The sequence below is a fragment of the Trachinotus anak genome, unplaced genomic scaffold (genome assembly GCF_046630095.1).
Source record: "Trachinotus anak isolate AG129_WGS33_773 ecotype Australia unplaced genomic scaffold, CSIRO_AGI_Tana_v1 ptg000019l, whole genome shotgun sequence".
Lineage (NCBI taxonomy): Eukaryota > Metazoa > Chordata > Actinopteri > Carangiformes > Carangidae > Trachinotus > Trachinotus anak.
Window position 1 is genome coordinate 13,532,579 of NW_027273870.1, and position 18,810 is coordinate 13,551,388.

General features: G+C 39.2%; 1 long non-coding RNA gene across 1 annotated transcript; it reads right to left on the reverse strand.

Annotated features, from left to right (window-relative positions):
* Positions 1-7,299: 7,299 nt before the first annotated feature.
* LOC139636188 (uncharacterized) lies at positions 7,300-8,204 on the reverse strand. Its single transcript, XR_011694355.1, has 3 exons — positions 8,091-8,204; positions 7,818-7,925; positions 7,300-7,528 (listed from the first exon to the last, which is right to left on the reverse strand). It is a non-coding gene; the product is annotated as an uncharacterized lncRNA (long non-coding RNA).
* Positions 8,205-18,810: the final 10,606 nt, after the last annotated feature.

Consider the following 18,810-nt stretch of genomic DNA (forward strand, 5'->3'; position numbering starts at 1 on the left):
CCTCCAGAAAAGTTCCGAAATGTGGTGAGTGGCAGGGCTGTAGCCAAGGGAAATCTTAAATGTTCCACATTGTATAAAGGTAGATGTCCATGTCTTTTTAATTATAAAGCAAGTCTAGGTCCTGTATTAATACTGTGAAAGTATCAAAGTGCTCAGTCCACAGAGAAATGCACACAGCCTGTATTCTGAAACTAGTGTCACATGATTGAGTGCTAAAACCTGGAAAATAGTTAGCATTTTAGCACTTCTGGTTCCCTCATCCCAAAGTCTATGGCTTTTTTGAATGGGTTTTTGATTACATGGCTGAAATAAGGTCTGTGGTTAAGACAAGCTCAAGACAATTTCACAGTTTATTCTCTGACATAAAATACATTGGTGAATACGCCAGTTGTGATTTCTTGAAGCTTTTATTCCTATTAAAAAAGGCCGGTGGTGACATTAAAGTCATGTGACCGTGGTGTAGTTGGTTTATAGCCTAACATTTAGGGACCTTTTTAAAGTTGCAATACAGCTGTTGAGGCCCAATGACGGCTGATCCAGCTGTGCAGCTCTGGATGAGCAACATACATTTCCAAAATATGTTTCTTGCAGAGGAGGTACTAAGATGTTAGGAAAAGACCCAAGTGAGGGAAATGTGGATGCAATTAAGGGAACTGGGATAGATCCACAAATTGAAAAGCTGGTCCTGTCATTTTCATTTAACAGTCAGTCTGACTGTTTACAGTGGTCACTGTTCACACACACATATCAGAGCAGGTAATGATAGAATGTTAACTGCTTTCAGTTCACAATAAAAGCATTCCATTCTACAAAACACTGGGTGGCTTTTATTATGAAGGTACCACAGGAAATGCAATTTAATTGTCACCAACATTTGCAGCAGTTGCCATTGTTTGGGGAAAGAATATATTTTTATATCAGTTTTACCGATGACAGGGAGGAATGAGAAGAAACAGACACAGTGAAGCTGTTTTGGAGACTTATGAAAAGCTACTAAATATTTTACAGCCAGCATGCTTGAACTAATCCTTCACCAAAACAGATCCATTCATTTCAAACCACAGTCAGCAAAACATACATACATAATTCTACTGCCAGGAGTGAATTTGGTGCTTTCAGCAACATCTCTTTTTTAACAACAATTTTATCACCCCTCAGACTCCAGCAGTGAGTGAGATGAACCTTGAGTGAGTGGAGGGGGGGTCGAACAGAGAAAGGGTTCAGTACAAGAAAGACATAAAAAACCTCCAATATTTCCTGTTAGACCAGTAGGTCCTGAACTTTTTAAACCATAACACCGCTCCATAAGACATTTTCATGCAGCTGGGAGTGAGGGGCTGCAAATTATCTTAAACAAACTGCCCTATATACATTACATCTGCATCTATTGCAGTGCTTCTTTGTATGTACGTGATGTTTGTCTATCTATGATCTAGTTTTTTTCATCTGTATAAAAATCCCTCTTTTTTCTGGGAAGAAAGGAAAAAATGTTAAAATGAATGACTGAATGACTTAAAATTATCTAGACGAAAACATGAAGGCGTTTCATCCACTTTAGACTGGGGTAGTGGTGCAATCAGTATTATGAAAGCAAACACTTCGAAAAATCCCTAGGAAAAAAAAATCACTTTCCTTTCAGGGCTTCCATAGGTCCCAGTTTGACAAACCAAAAAGCAAATGGTCAGACCTCCTACACCTATGGATCTTTAATTTCTATCAAAATTCAAAGATCTCACTGCCATTCAGCCCAGCCAAAGGTAAGCAGTATAATTTTCTGTGATCCAGAATGGAAGTGGTTCTTGCAAACAAATTTAAGAACAGCTAAGGTAAGCAGGGGCTTTCATGTGCGTGTGCACAGAATATATAGCTTTCTACTGCACAGTAAGGTCCAATCTGCCTTCTGTCTCTTACTGGTATAAATCCAGGATGTATCTTGAGTCACAATAAATTGTGTGAGCATGGCATTTGTCTTCTTTGTGAGATTGCACAAATGTAAAACACAAATGAAAAAATACAGCCACTTAAGCATGGCCATTCCAGTGAGCACAGGGAAGAGATTCTTCTGTGCAGATGAGGAATGCTTTGCTAATATGACAGACGTATTACCAGTAACGATCCACCAGACAAATGATGCAGCAGCCGATTCAATTTAACATCTACATTAGCCTTGTGATGTAATTTAGAGGATACATGCACACTCATTTTCCACCACATACACATACACACACATGCACGCATATGCGCACACACACAGACACACACAAAGTTACCATCAACACAAGTGCATGCACTGTTTTATGCACTTATGCTGAGTAACACGTGAATTTTGTTTTTCCTTCCTATCCTACACTGTACATGTGCACATACACTCTCTCTCTCTGTCTCTCTGTCTCTCTCTCTCAGGCTGTTATGAATCCCATGGAACTGAGATAATGATAAAAGATGGAGAGAGCCTGACGATTTTTTGATGACCATGCTGATATTAGCTCCTCATCGAGCTTTAGCACACTGCCAGTGTACCTCACATTAGGTACACTTAACAGTTTCTCTTAACAACACATCATCTCCACTCCCTCTAGAAAGACACTGACAGTCATATAAGGGTGGTCTCAGCTTCTACATTGCAGTTCAGCCGATATGAATATTGCAACATAAAATCATCTATGCTTATGCCTGCATTAACTGCATTTTTTCATTTCAATTCAGTTTTATTAGTATAGAGCCAAATCACATCATACATGTTCTCAAGGCACTTTACAGAGAAAGATCAAGACTTTATTGTTATAGAGAGAAACCCAACAATTCTCATCACAAGCTGAGGCTGCACTTGGTGACACTGGAGAGGAAAAAGCCCTTTAACAGAAAGATACTTTCAAAGAAGAGAAAGAAAAAGGGTTGTATATACTGTTGTTTTCAAATAGAAGAAAACAACAACAACAACAATAATAATAAGTAATGAGTGTTGTAGTGTCAGATTAGGATCCTGAAGTTTCAGTGTCAGAGATACCTGCAGAATGAGGAGAGAGAGAGAGAGAGAAGAGAAGCTCAGACTACGAGAGAGCAAAAGAGAAAAGAAGTGCTCAGTGCATCATGGGAGTCCCCCCAGCAGTCTAGCCCTAAAGCAGCATAACTCAGGGGTGTTTCAGGTCTCACCTGAGCGTGAACTAACTATAAGTTTTATCAAAGAGGAAACTTGAAGCCTGATCTTATATGTACAGAGGGTGTCTGCTTCCTGAACCCAGACTGGGAGCTGGTTCCACAGGGGAGGAGTCCACCCATTCTACTCTAGAGAGCAGAGTGTTCTGGGATAATAGGTTACTATGAGCTCCTTAAAATGATAGTCTGAGTTCTTTGAAGTGGGGTTGCATGAGGTACTTATCTATAGTCTGTGTTACCTGCGGTAGTACCAGTTTAGAGAAGCAGAGGAACTGGCACAGAAGCTGAGCGATGTACTGCTGTGGACGGGGACAGCAGAAAGAATGTGTCTCTCTCACTTTCTCTCTTTGAGCGTATGAGAGTGGCTGTGTTTCACAGAAGTATGTCTGGGTATATTTGTGTGGATGAGTGAGCAGGGGATGATTTTTTTTTTTTTTTTCATACATATGTATCTAAATATAGATGAATTATTTTTTATTTTAATTTTTATGTTGGTTCACGTGTTCTGTGAGATTGCTTTGTATGAAATGTGCTGTACAAATAAGTTTTCATTGACTGACTGAATCACCTCTTGATTTTAATTATATTTCAGAAACACTTTGGTCTGGAATTGTTTTTACACTTTTATTGTTAGGAAGAACAGCAAGAAGGAGAATCCAACCGACAGGCTGGCATGACATTGGCAACCAAATTGACTCATAGCAGTGGGGGCCCTATTAAAGTGGGACTAAGGGGGTGGAATGAACGACAATACAAACAGGTCACAGTGCCCCTGCTAATGCTGTTTGCTGAATTCCCTGCCTTAGCAGTGGTGGGGGCTCGTCTCCACTCTGCAGAAGACATAGTTGAGTCTTTATTTTTTGCTGCAATTAAGACAGACAAACAAACTTAATCAAGATTTTCAGCTAAACAACAAAAAGCATGTTCAGACAGGCAGGAAAGGTCTAAGGTGAGCACCTTAAGAACCGTGGGCCTGGTTCAGCCGCACTCTCTTGTTATAGTTATTTGTGAAGAAGCTCGTGCAGTCATTACAACTGAGAGTCACAGGAATAAATGGCTAAACAGAGCTGTGGCTCTCTGTCAGCCTGGCTGCAGCGCTGAAAGGAAACCTGCAGTTGTTCCTGTTTTTCACAATTTCTAAAACACATTTCTTAAAACCTTCCTAACTAAGACGTACAAACAGTAAAACTTTAAACTTCAGCACGGAAAAAACTGCATGTAGTGCAATCATTGATCTTTGACCCTTCCTGAGTGGCTACAGACAGGGTCCAGTGACTTTCAGAATCAGAATCAGAATCAGAATCTGTTTTATTGCCAAGTAGGTTTGCACATACAAGAAATTGGTGTCATTGTTGGAGCAAGACGGTAAACAGTAAGAAGGAAAAAGTATAAACAAAGGTGAGAACAAGACACTTGAATATAAAAAGAAGGAATTAACAATATAAATTAAATTAAATTAAATTAAATTAAATTAAATTAAATTAAATTAAATTAAATTAAATTAAATTAAATTAAATATTTACAATACAGATGTAAAGGATGTTATGCTAAGTATAGAAAATATAAATATGAATATACAATATGAATATGTACATTGTGCAATATGACAGGACAATGTGTAATAATTCTGTGGGGGAGTCAGGGGGTTCAGTTACAGTGGGGCTCTCTAGCCTTGTTGATAAGACTAACAGGAAGAAGCTGTTCTTGTGGCGAGAGGTTTTGGTCCTGAAGGACAGCAGCCTCCTGCCTGAGGGGAGTGACTCGAAGAGTTTGTGTCCAGGGTGGGAGGAGTCAGCTACAATCTTCCCTGCACGCCTCAAGGTCCTGGAGGCGTACAGGTCCTGGAGGGATGGTAGATTGCAGCCAATTATCCCTCTCAGCAGAGTGGATGATACGCTGCAGTCTGCTTTTGTCCTTTGCAGTGGCAGCAGCGTACCAGATGGTGATGGAGGAGGTGAGCATGGACTCGATGATGGAGGTGTAGAAGTTCACCATCATTGTCCTTGGCAGGTTGAACTTCTTAAGCTGCCTCAAGAATTACATCCATGCTAGGCTTTCTTGATGAGGGAGCTGATGTTCAGCACCCAGGTCACCAGATGGTCAATCTCACACCTGTAGGCAGACTCAAATGAGGGTGGTGTTGTCTGCAAACTTCAGGAGCCTGACAGACTGATGGCTGGAGGTGCAGGTGTTGGTGGACAGGGAGAATAGAAGAGGAAAAAGAACACAGCCTTGAGGGGATCCAGTGCTGATGGTCTGGGAGTCAGAATCATGCTTTCCCAGCTTCACGTGCTGCCTCCTGTCAGACAGGAAGTCAGTGATCCACCTGAAGGTGGAGTCAGGCACGCTCAGTTGGGAGAGCTTGTCCTGCATAGGAGCTGGAATGATCATCCCAATCAATCCCGTTTGATTGGGACTTAAAAACTCCACATGGTCTGCTGACAACAGAAGGTTAGACTGCTCCTTCTCCTTCCCCTGGTAATCCTTAAATTGGCAATATCATTAGCATATGCCAAATTAACTTCTCCTGCTCCCACTGCCCCTCTTCACCCATTTCCCCTCATCTCTTCTTCTCTTCTTTCCCTTGTCCTACATGAGCACAAATTCCCCTTGTTTCTGAGTGGCTGGAATAGTGTTTCTCAGTCTGAGTTACTTTGTTTATTTACCATTTACAGAACCAGGTAACACCATCTTATTTTTCAGCATAAACACAGAACGGACAGTGGAGATATTCACTGATTTTGACAAAAAGTGTATTGGATTAGAGTCACTTACTCCAGCTTTAAAAAGAAGTAACTTATACCTGCTTGGGGCATGTGTCAATTTTAAGTTCCCCTTCTCATCTACAACCTTGTTTCCAAAAAAGTTGGACACTGTGTAAAATATAAAAAAAAAAAAAAAGACTGAATGTGATGATTAGCAAAACATGTAAACCCCTATTTAATTAGATAGAACAACAATAGAACAATAGATCAAAGACAACATATCAAATGTTGAAATGCCAAAATTTTATTGTTTTATAAAAAATAAATGCTCAACTTGAATTTGATGCCAGCAACACGTTTCAAAAAGTTGGGGCTGGGCAATGAAAGACTGGAAAAGTTGTGTAATACTAAAAAAAACAAAAAACAAACAAAAAAAAAAAAACTTGGTCGAACCAGTGGCGGTGGCTGTGGAGATAGAGCCCAAAGGTCGGTGGTTCAATCGTCTCAAATTGGGATTGTAGGTCTTTTATTTTCATTGATCTGATATATCATAGTTATTGTTATTATAGTACTAATAATATACTTATAGTACACATTTTTGTGCATGTGGATCATTAATGATAAAAAAAATAAAAAATAAAAAAAAATCATAAGAACTGATTAGTTTATTTTCAGCCTTTAGTTATATTTAATGCACACACAAGGCAGAGGACAGTGGGCAACTTACATTATATGCACACTCCTGGCTCTCCCAGCTGGTCTGACACCATCTAGGAATCTAGGAGGAATTTATCTGGGTTACTCTGGTTGCCCTTTTCCCAAAATGGATCTAATCAGGTTGAGTGACTAGAAAACGGACAGATGGATCTTATTATCCATTTTTATTATGAGAATATAAACTATTTCCTTCACTGATCACAGACAATGATATTGTTTTGAGTCATAGCATTAGCATAAAAAATTAAACTAAAATTCAATTTTCAATTTGTTCTTGTTTCCACAAGCTAAAGCTAGCATGAGATCCAGGAAAGTAAAGAATTCAAATATATAACTAACATGAAAAAGCAAAAGTGCAGAAAATTTCAGCAATTAATATTACATACATGTAATGTTGTTCTGGAAACATTTTTAAATTCCTATCTTCATGAGTACAAATTAGGACATACTGTTATTCATGTTTCCACAACAGTAACTTTACATTATAAAGCTTTAAATGGAAACAGTTAACTATCTCAGGTTTTCAAAACGTAGTATGCAGGCACTAATGATGATATAATATTTTCTGGCACATACAGTTTTATTTCATTCATTAAAAAAAACACGTGGCCCATAATAAGTACATACAGAACATGTTGAACACATTGAATTATTACACAGTCTTTATTGCATTTGTTGTTCTAATTGCATATGCATATAAAGAAAGGATTTAAGTGCCTATTCATATTTCATATTCCTATCCATCTATTATATTGCCCCATAGTATATTTTTATTTATATCAATGTATTATAGTATATTCATTTTTCTACCCATCCATGATAATATATTTTTCTAAATGTTATCTTTATATCCATCACTCCACAGTCTCGTAATGAAGGCTGGGGACTCCAGTGCAGATTTCATTATTTAGGTTTTGTCCTGATCTTTCTTCCTGAGGCTGATGTTTCTTCTAAAAACAGAGAAAACGAAATGTGAAAGTAACGATCATACTAACCCACATAACATTATCAAGCCACTGTTACTCAATCACACATACACCCCCTCGCTGTCAACAAAACACTGTTAACTAGGCTACCGTTAGCTTTGGTCACATATGTTGCTACAGAAAATAATTTAAATCCTGAAAGTAAAATCTATGTGCTAAATAACATATACTATTTGTACAACATTGTCATATGTTGTACGTTGCTCTCACACACACACACACACACACACATCATGCAAGGATCTCTGATTACCTGTTGGCTGACTGTCCATTTGGGGGTGTAACTGGATCGCTACGTCACGCCCCGATCACAGCACACCCCCTGGTCTGCAGGCTGCAGCCGGACCCTATTGGAGAGTCTCTGTACAGTCAAGATAGAGAGGTTCACCACTCTGTGAAAGACTGTGTGGGCAAATAGTGCAACAATTGAAGAATAATGTTCCTCAATGTAAAAGTGTCTGTATTTTCATTTAAAATTGTTTCATGTAAATTAAACAAAAGGCAAAGAAAATATGATAATTTTTACCTATTTCAGCCATAGACGGTCACAGTGACTGCACAGAATTTTGTGCTGTTCTATTCTTTATGCAGGCTTGGAGATGCTTCAGCACTTGGACAGCGATAATTCTGATGCAGTGGCTCTGTTGGAGGTGAAAACTGACAGTGACCTTTCCTGAGTGGATGAAAACACTTTGTGATTCAAAATCCATATCGAGGAAAAATAGACGGCTGCTTTCATTAGAGACTGCGAATCTAGACATTCTGTTCACGGCTGATGCACCAGGTGAGCTCAGCTGTCCTGTCCTATGATGAGCCAACTAGTGCTCAGACTGCGCTTGGAGTCATCTCAGTCAGAGGTGACTGTTGAAAAGGGAAGGACAGGAGAGTGTAGATTGCACTTTAGCCAGCTGAACATCCAGGTAGAATACAGAGTCATAATGTCCTGACTGAAGTTGCTGGCCTGACGGCGCACACAAAGTGCAACAAAACTGGGTCATGGGGTGCCCCAGTAGATCACCCGGTAGAGCACATACCATGAAGACTCAGTCCTTTCCACAGCGGCCCTAGGTGGTTTGCTGTATGTCACCCCCTCTCTCTCTCCCCACAGCTTTCCTGTCTCTCTTTTACTGCAGCTATAGACAAAAAATGCCCCAAAAATAACTTTAAAAATGAAAATGTGCTTACAAGTTTCTAATATAAACATTTTATAATCTAATAAGATGGGTCTACTTTTAATTGTTATATCCCTGCTCTGAGTTATGGTGAATGAATGTCTCTATATAAATACTAGTGTGAATATGTGCAATAGCTGCTGTTTAGGCTACTATATGCAAATATATGAACTTGTTGAAATGTACACTATCGTGTTATTTCTTTTTTTTTTTAAAGGTATCCTAACACGATAAATACATTAATATGTCATTTGGTTTGTTTATAATGAGAGATCATAGAATTTGGAGTCTAGTGGTCAAAATGACTGCCTACGGCTGTTCTAGTAGTTATGGAATTCTAAACATGATACAGAAACACTGCCGACTTCTCCAGGCATGAGCTCATTCAAGATGGTCTGAGGTGAAATGGAAAACTGTCCTGTGGTCGGGCAAATCAAAATTTCAAATTATTTTTTCGGAAATCATGGACACCACATCCTCCAGGTTAAAGAGGAGAGGGACCATCCAGCTTGTTATCAGCACACAGATAAAAAGCTAGCATCCATGATTTCAGTTTTAGTTTTACACAGTATCCCACATTTTTTGGAAACGGGATTGTAAATGTTGTATATAACTGACCTGTGTTGCAGGTCATTTTTGGTTTGCTAGGGAGCTTAGGTTTTTCTCTTCTTGTTTTGGTTTTAGGTCAGTGTGTGAGACTGCAACTCTGGTAGAGTCCTCTTCTTGTTCTATTATGTTATTTGATTTGGCAACACCTCTTTTGCCTAGTTCCCCTCTTTCAGTTCAAACCCACAGCCGCATCCAGTCTGTGTATGCATAAATTTGGTTTAACCCACATCACTGGTTTTATGTTGCTTCCCTTTCCCAGTTACCTAGCTGGGACATAACACCTGTTATTACTATGTCATAGTTAATCTCCCACACTGTGATCAAACTAAGCTATGTTTGAACTTACACACTGCTAGCCCACTAAGTTGCAGGCAGCCACCTCTCTGTGACCCCTCAATGCAAATGCAACACAAAATGATGAAAAGACATATTGGCATGTGCAAAGAACAAATCATGATAGATACCAAAAACTTGCGCTACACAGGAATTATTATATTGGTATGTTATAAAACTTGTAGCCATGGTGATTTTAACTGGTATAACTTGTGTTATGTGTGCCTATGCTGACAAATATTTACCAGTTAACACACAGTAGCCACTGATAATGATTGACATGATTTTTTTTAAATCAATGACCTCATTAGAAGAACCAACTTTTCAAAATGGGTAATAGATCATGGTAAGTCATTAGACAAGTCAGCAATGTTTTTTGCACTTTTTAAATTCAATTTTACACAGTTCAATAATTAGATTTTAAAATTATGTTACAAATCTGTCAACATCTGTCACGCGTATATTTAAAATATTTTTTAGTGGCCCAAGGGTAACTGCATATTTTGTTGGAGACACATTTATTTTTCATGTTATTTTTAACATGTGACAGGAGGAAACATGGCACTGCAGTTTTCACCTCTGTGTTTTCTCATCAGCCCAGGCGTGAATTTGTCCTCTATCCACCCATCCTGTCAGTCTGACTTCGCTATTCTTAGTCGGTCCGTCTGTCACTGTGGTCCCACTGGACACCATGCCTTCAGACACACAGTTCCCATTACCTCCCATCCAGACAGGACAGATTAAATTGGTCATGGTGGAATTCAACTGCATTGTGTTTAATTAACACCAGACGTCATTCTATAAGTGCTGCTGGGAGATGTAAACATACGGAGGTTCCCATTTGGCTCAGCAGAGTGATGTTACATGAGAAAGTGCAATATGGAAACTGTCTAAGGTGTTCAGCATGTGACAGAGAGCCAGAGGAAGGCAGAAACAGACTCAAACCCCAAAAATTAGCATATGTCTGTGGGTCAGCCTTTTTAAATCTGTCTCTTAATGTTCCCCTCCAGACTCATTTTAAAGTGCTATGATTAATATTTATTTTAACATGGTTTTTCTACAGTCGCCAACATGGGCAAACGCGTTGCAACATCCAAAAACACTCAATTTTGATAAATGTACTGCAAATTCAGTTAACGATTCTCATTAAAGAAATATAACATAATACAAAGCATATACAACACTGGAAAGATCCTGCAAATGAAAAAATGCACGGCAAGAAGCCAAAACAAATAGATTAACAGGAGACACACTGCAAACAGAGAAGTAATGCAAAAAAAAAAAAAACACAAACAAACTCCCATGTGTCCGCCCCAAAGAGACTCTTTCATTTGACTTTGTTTGGATTTTTGTTTATTTCTTGTTCTATTTTGAAGCTCCTTACCTTGTGTCTTGTGTTTGTTTTACTGCTGTCCAGTTTCCCACCATAGTGATTGTCTTCCCCACCCTAAGGTGTTACACCTGTGTCTTGTTACCTGTTCCCCTTGTGTGTATTTAGTCTCTGTGCTCCCAGAGTCTGTCTTTGACTGTTTTGCTCCTGCTGTGTTTCCCAGCATCTCCTCATGCCTACGTCCTTTTCCCAAGTGTTTCCTTAGAAGTCCTGGTTGCCTTGTGAACATGATATCTCACAAACATCTGAAGGTAACTTGTTAAACTTTGGCAGTTGGACTCAAAGATGAATTGATTAAATTTTGACGGTCAAAGGTCAAGGTCACTGTGAGCTCACAAAATATGTTTTTGGCCAGAGTCAAGAATTCATACACTAATTATGACGCAATTTAACTTAAATGTCTATTAGGATAAAATGAAGTGTAACTCAGGAAAAGGAGAGACCATATTTCCTGCAACCTGGCTGATTGGTGGAGGCAACTGGTTCACTTCAGTTCCAGGTTGGAAATACTCAGCTATGGCGATGACTGCTTATTTTGTTTACCGTGTAATGTATCATCAAAAAAACACCAAATGGACTTGTTAACAAAGTAAAAAACTTGATTTTCATTGGAGGGGGTTTGCGGCAGCACGAGTACTGACAGGAACTAGGAAACGAGATCACATCTCTCCTGTGTTAGCCTCTCTGCATTGGCTCCCTGTAAAATCCAGAATCGAATTTAAAATCCTCCTCCTCACCTACAAAGCCATTAATGGTCAGGCACCATCGTACCTTGAAGAGCTTATAGTTCCCTATTTTCCCAATAGGACACTTCGCTCTCTAAATGCAGGTCTACTTGTGGTTCCCAGAGTTTGTAAGAGTAGAATGGGGGGCAGAGCCTTCAGCTATCAGGCTCCTCTCCTGTGGAACCAGCTCCCAGTGTGGGTTCGGGAGGCAGACACCCTCTCTACCTTTAAGATCAGGCTTAAAACTGTCTTGTTTAGTAAAGCTTATAGTTAGGGCTGGCTCGGGTATGTCCTGACCCATCCCTTAGTTATGCTGCTATAGAGCTAAACTGCTGGGGGATTCCCATGATTCACTGGGCGCTCTCTCCCTATTTCTGTCTCTCTCCCCCTCTCTCTCTCGATGACTTCATGCCATTAACTTTGTTTCCTTTTCTCTCCCGTAGTTTGTGCTTCTCCTCTCTCTCCCTCTCTCTGTCCTCATTCTGCAGGTATCTCTGCCTCGGGAGCAGCAGGATCCAGATCCACCACTACTCATCTTTACTATTAACCACTGTTACCTGTCATCATTATTATTGATAACACCATTACCTACACAGCTGTTCCTGGTCTCTCTCTCTCTCTCTCTTCTCTCCCCTCTCCTCCCCCTCCCCCTCTTTCTATCTTCTCCTAAACCCAACCGGTCGAGGCAGACGGCCGCCCACCCTGAGCCCAGTTCTGTTGGAGGTTTCTTCCTGTTAAAAGGGAGTTTTTCCTCCTCCTGTCGCCAAGCGCTTGCTCTTTGTGGGAACTGTTGGGTTTTTCTCTGTAACAAAGTAAGGTCTTGACCTTACCCTGTAAAGTGCCTTGAGATAATGTAGATTATGATTTGGCGCTATACAAATAAAATTGAATTGAATTGAATATGAACTGATATGGAAATGTTGCTCAACATATAGGCTACATAAATATCTGACTTTTTTTTTTTGAATTCTTGCTTGTTTAATGTTCATGAGTTGCATTTACTAAAAAGCTTAAGCTTAACAAACCATGTATGTAGAAAATATTTTGAGTTGACAGTGAGAAATAAAAGTTTTTTTTTTTTCAGTGTGTTCAGTGTGTGTACAACCACCTTTGGAAGTTTTATTTAAGACTAGAGACAATCAATGTCTACAAACTTCTTCTCATTCTCAATATTAAATCAGGACTTCATTCTCAGTTTGCAATATAGCAGTGCTGGAGACATCAATGCTGAGTGGAATGCACCATCAGAGATACTCAGTGGGATTATGCTGAGCCCAGTAAACACAAGCAAACTGGAGAAAGAAAATGAAAGGTGTTGTGAGACAGCTGCTGAAAAACCTCACAAGAAGGAAATGTCTGTCTCTGGTTATTCTTGGAAATGTACGGACATCGCATAGTAAATTGGATGAACTACAGGCAAAAGAATACAGGAATGCATTTATCATGACCTATCATTGCCTTGCACCTTATACATAAACAATAAGTGGTGTAAGACTGTAGTCCTACAAGGAAAAAATATGTTAGACTGAAATGTTGTGTCTTTGGCCGTGTAATTCACAAAGAGAATAAAAGAATTCCTGCAGCTTACATACGCAGTACTGTACTATTGATTACAAGTGCTGTACCAACCAATCACTCAAAGAGAAAAATAACATTTCCTAAAATGTTTAAGGAGTTGGAAAATGATATTCAGAGGCTGTTCTCAGTGCACTGTATGAGGCCAGGCTCAGATATTAATCAGCAGGTGGATGTTAAATGCTCATATATATATATATATGTATGTATATATATATATGTATGTATATGTGTGTGTGTCGATAAAGAGATACCTTCCAAGAAAATTGCAATAATAAAATGTGGGTAGCATCAGAGTTAGAAAGAAAAGAAGCAAGATTAGACTGTAATAAAATACATTTAATCATGATGACATGCCTTCAGCCCATAGCTGTATATAAAAATAGATGTAGAAAAGTGAAGCCAATGCTGAAGTGCCTTAAAAACCTGCATTCTATCTAATGATCATCAGAGGGCGATTCCCCTAGTTGCAAAAAACAGTCCAATTGTATTGAGGTCTATGGGAAAATGGCTCTACTTCTCACTTCAGAACTAAGAAATGCTGCAGTGATTATGTCTCCTGTTTGACTTTGCGGTGGACTTGGGGATCCCCCATGAGAAACTGGAGGATGTAGCAAGGGAGGAGGACTTTTGGGCTATTCTTGCTGCCACTGTAAGAATACAGCAATACCAACACCCATGCATAGGTGTAACACGTGGTGAGTACATTACTACTTGCCTGTTGTGTCTGTTGTGTCGGAGGTTTCATTTGAATCTCTTTTAATTGACCTGGTCTTAAACCTACGCTCAATGATTTTGACCGTTGTCTGTGTTCAATAGTTAATAGGCTGCTGATAACTGGAGGAATTTGCCACAAGTCCATAGAAGGCTAGCTTCATTCACATTTCCTTTCCGATGTCATGCAAATCTTTTTGACGTAAATCGTACAACATAAACTGTACATAACATAAACTGGCAATGCTTTGCTGTCGCAAAATGGCCAGTTACTGTGAAGTCTAACAACACTGTAAAACAACCAATTCAAATAATAATGTTAGAATTTACATGAGTTGATTTATAATATTGAAAACAACATGTACACTACTTGCTAATAGGCTCTGTGGTCACTCTCAGACAGTTTGACAAACATTAAATTTAAACACCGATATTTCAACAAATTAACTCAGTGGTCTGCAAGTGATCCCTGGTGGTCCATAGACCACACTTTCAGAAAGGCTGGTTTAGACATTCAGGATTTTAGAGCCTGACTTTGGGGTTTATTAGAGACACTCTCACCTGGCCAGCCACTGCCACTTCCACCCAGCCTGTTGCTAAACATTTTAAAGGATTCAAAAGGAGTAAAGCTAAAGGGCCAGATGAAATATGTGGAGGGACATGAAAATTCCATACTGATCTTTGTGATGTATTTCAAAGACTGTTCCAGCTCTCTTTAAGGGCAACATGCATTATGACACATTGCGTCATGTGAGGCCTATAGCACATTGTAACACATATGATAACAGGTAGTTAAAGGTAGCTTCATCTTTAAATTTACATCCTCCATTACTGGTTAACAGGAGCAGGTCAGCAGAGGGCACTGTCCAATCATAATCCCCCAAGGTGCAGCAGCCACATAATGTATTAACCTCTGAAATAATCATCATCAGTATAATACATGGTGCCAACTCTCATGCTTTTGGCATGACAGTCATGAACAAATGTTACACCATATAAGAGAGAGGCTCAAGGCCAGTTCCTCATGAAACCTACATAATAGGACCAATAAGTCAAACAGGCTTTTCCTGCCTGCAGGACAAAGTCTGAACATCATCCTTTTTCTCTTTTTCTATAATATTTAAGGACAAATGTTGGTCCATGAACATTACAGAGAGTGGAAAAAACAGTTTGCATGGCTTTAGCTGATGCTGCATATTTTTATGGGCATTTCAATTTGTAATTGATGTGAAATTGTTTAAATTCTAAACTGTGTTTTAAATCCAGAAGCAGATCATCTACTTTGCAGCTGGCTAGTCACAGAAGTACTACGTACCAACGTCAGTTGTAACATTATACAATGCAGAACAGCTGCTAGCAAAACAACAAGGTCAGCACTGCTTGTAATTAATTATCCATGTTGCATTTACCACTAGTAGTCATGACTGATAAGACCAAATCATGAGGCAAACGTGGGGATCTGTATCATCGTCGTCTCCAAAAGACTCTTTTTACCCATCCAGACTAAAATACAACCACAGAGGTTTCAAACTAAAATGGGGCCAACACTCCTGAGTTGTCATGGTTTGTCCTGATGGAGATTTTATGTTTGTACTTTTGACTTTATTCGTTTTGATTCTCTGGACTTTTTGGTTCATTTCCTGTTTATTTTGAAGTTACTTCATTGTGTGTCTCAAGTTTCTTTACTTCCTGTATTTGTCCTGTTTCCCTCCTTGTTGATTGTCAGCCCCACCCTAATGTGTTACAGCTGTGTTCAATTGCCCTTGCCTTCATTGTATACTTAAGTCACTGTCGCTGCCTTGGTCTTTGTCAGTTTGTTTGTTCTGTTTTCCCCATGTCATGCTCCAGTTTCGCTCCAGTGTTTCCCTGTTGTCATTGTGTGTATTTGTGTGGATCTCCATTTTCTGTTTGCCTTTGTGTTTCCTGTTGTAGTGCTGCAGTGTTTCCCTTAGTTCTTGGACTTTATGGTTTTTGTTCCTGCCTGTTTTGATTTGGATTCTTGTTTTCATAAGTTCTTTCTATACTTAAATATACCTTTTTCCCCTTCCTATACCTTTTTTTGTTTGCATTTTGAGTGTTGCTTCCTTCCTAAACATGACATTAATAGTATTTAGAAGTAGTTTACAGCAGAAATAAACATGTTTACAGCCTGGTACAAAAACACAATTTTGGTCTCTATAGCTTATTTCCTCGTTGTACTGTACAGGAGTTGAATTTTATATAACTCAACTGTTATGCATGATTGAGGGCATAAACATAGCAAAAGTGATGCATTTTAAAACTTAAACTTGTTAGTGTGGATGTAACCTCAGGTAGTCAAATCAATCACATGATGCAAAAATTTGTGAACTGGTGCGACATAGCATTTTTTAAATATATGAACGTATACAAGAGAAAATAAATTATTACCTCAGAGTTAATCTCAGTGTTTAAATCATCATAAAACAGAAGATTTCAATTACCCCACCCCACCCCTTTTACTGCGTTGAGATGTGCTTGAATGCATTTTATAAAGTCTGCACGTAAAACACATAGACAAGTGTAAACTGAGCTGTTCCTAAATGCAACACAACATGACTGACTGCAGAAGTTGGCTGTGATTGGCTTTTCTCCTGCAATGGACACAGCATAACATCTACCACATTTTTCAAAATAAAAGAAAATTCATTTACTGACTAAAAGCTGCTTCAAAGTAACAAGTACTGCAGAGAAATGTAGTGGAGTCAAAAGTACAATATTTGTTTTCAAGTGTAGTGGTATAAAAGTCATAAGTTTTCAAAATAAATAAGTACAGATACTTGAAAAATATACTTAAGAACAGTACTCAAGTATATACTTCATCACTGTCCACCTCTGGAACAACCACAGTACCAAAAATGGTCAGTTTGCCTTGTGTAGAGACTAATGAATACACTTCTAATTTTGACTTCTGCTGCTCTTTTTTAAACATAATATAAGCCTTTGTGGTGTTAACCAGCTATGGACAGACCGTTGTTCCTGATCCTTGTGTATTCTAATTCTTTGTTGTGTATGTGTAAAGGTTTGGTAAACACGATTTTAAACAATAATACAGCAGGACACAACTATTTTCTACTTAAATTTCTAGTGGAGTAATGGCATCCTGAGCAGAGAATAAAGTAACATCGTCTCTGTGTGTGTAATCTGAGTTTCACTTATTTTTTTTATTATTTTTTTTTAGTAAAATGTTTACTGAGGTAATAAATCAGGACAGTGGCGCATGCATGTGAGTCCCTCCCTGTTAAACCACTGGCCCTATCCACAAGGGACCACCCACATGCGAGATGACACAGTTCAGTACACAGCATTCAAGTGAAAACAACCTTCCAGAGTTTCCTCCAATGAAGAAACCATGTTTTTTGGCTGAAAAGGACAAAAAGAGATGATACCAGAGCACAGATGGACTGGCTATGGGGGTTACCTGCTCAAAACCCGGTCGGCTGGTGGACCATCACACATCCACAAAGTTTTAAAAGTCTTTACTGGCTCCATCAGTCAGTAAAGTGTCATTTGTGCAGCTCGTCCCAGCAGATAAGTCAAAAGCTGAATTTCTTTCCTATTCCGAACATGGAGCTAATACTGGTCTGTTTTGTTTAGGATGGAGAACCCTACTCCGAACTGGCTTGTCTTCTCCTCTATTCAAAGTAACTTGATGGGTACATAATGTTACATGTTCGTTTTCAATAGTGACTGGCTAGTAGCATGGTAACACTGGCGAAATTGCTGTTGCCGATACTATGAATGTGGTCGGCAAATTCTGCTATCGCTTGCTGGCTGGAGGGGGGAATGGTGGCCAGTGAAGTGTCTGTTTTGGACTGAGATGATGGAGGTCGAGTGCAACATCTAGTGGTAGTGATGATCATTTACAGAACCTTTAAATCTGTAATGTTTGTACTTTTGGATTATTTTTGTGTGTGTGGGAGAGTTGTCTATGTGTGCCGTATGTGGAATTGCTGCCTTGAATTTCACCTTGAGAGACCATTTTTTTAGATTTTTTATTACAGGGTTTACAGGGCTTTTGTCAGACAAAATGTCTACTTCTTAACTGTGCTTTCTCTTTAAGTAATTGAAATTGATTTATTTTAATTCTATTATCATTTTAAGACAGATTTAAACCACAGTCTAATAACCCTAAATTTAGCCCAACTGAATTCTTGTTGCTATATTGTGATCCAGTCATATAGTAACTAGATAAACACTGACAACAGCTAAGTGAGAATGGGTCAAAATGTCTATATTTACATGCACAGAGATTACTGAGACTCAGTGCATACAAGTTGTGCAAAATAAACAAAAATGAACAACTTTTCTGAACAGTTGATAGACTGTGTGTGTTTCATTAGGTGCTGTGGATGTCACAGCTGCCCCTCCCTGTCCTCCCTAAGGTCCTCATGGAGGGGGACAGGTTGCATAGGTAGGATCAGAAGACACTGAGGGGAGCAGGTGGAGGAGAGGGGAGGACATAGAATTGTACATCTGTGACCTTGCCTAACCTGGGCTACTTTGTGGAAGGCAGGAGTTGACAAAAAGAAAGAAGACAGCACAAAGTAAGAAAAAAGAAGTGATGGCACAGGGTGGGTGGGGGGTGGGGGGGAGCAAAAAAAAAAAGAGTGGAAAAGGGTAGAGTAACTTGACAAAGATGATCCCTGGGGTTGTCTTCACTCTCAGTGTGTGCATGTGCGTGTATGTGTGCGTAATGAGCATAGTGGG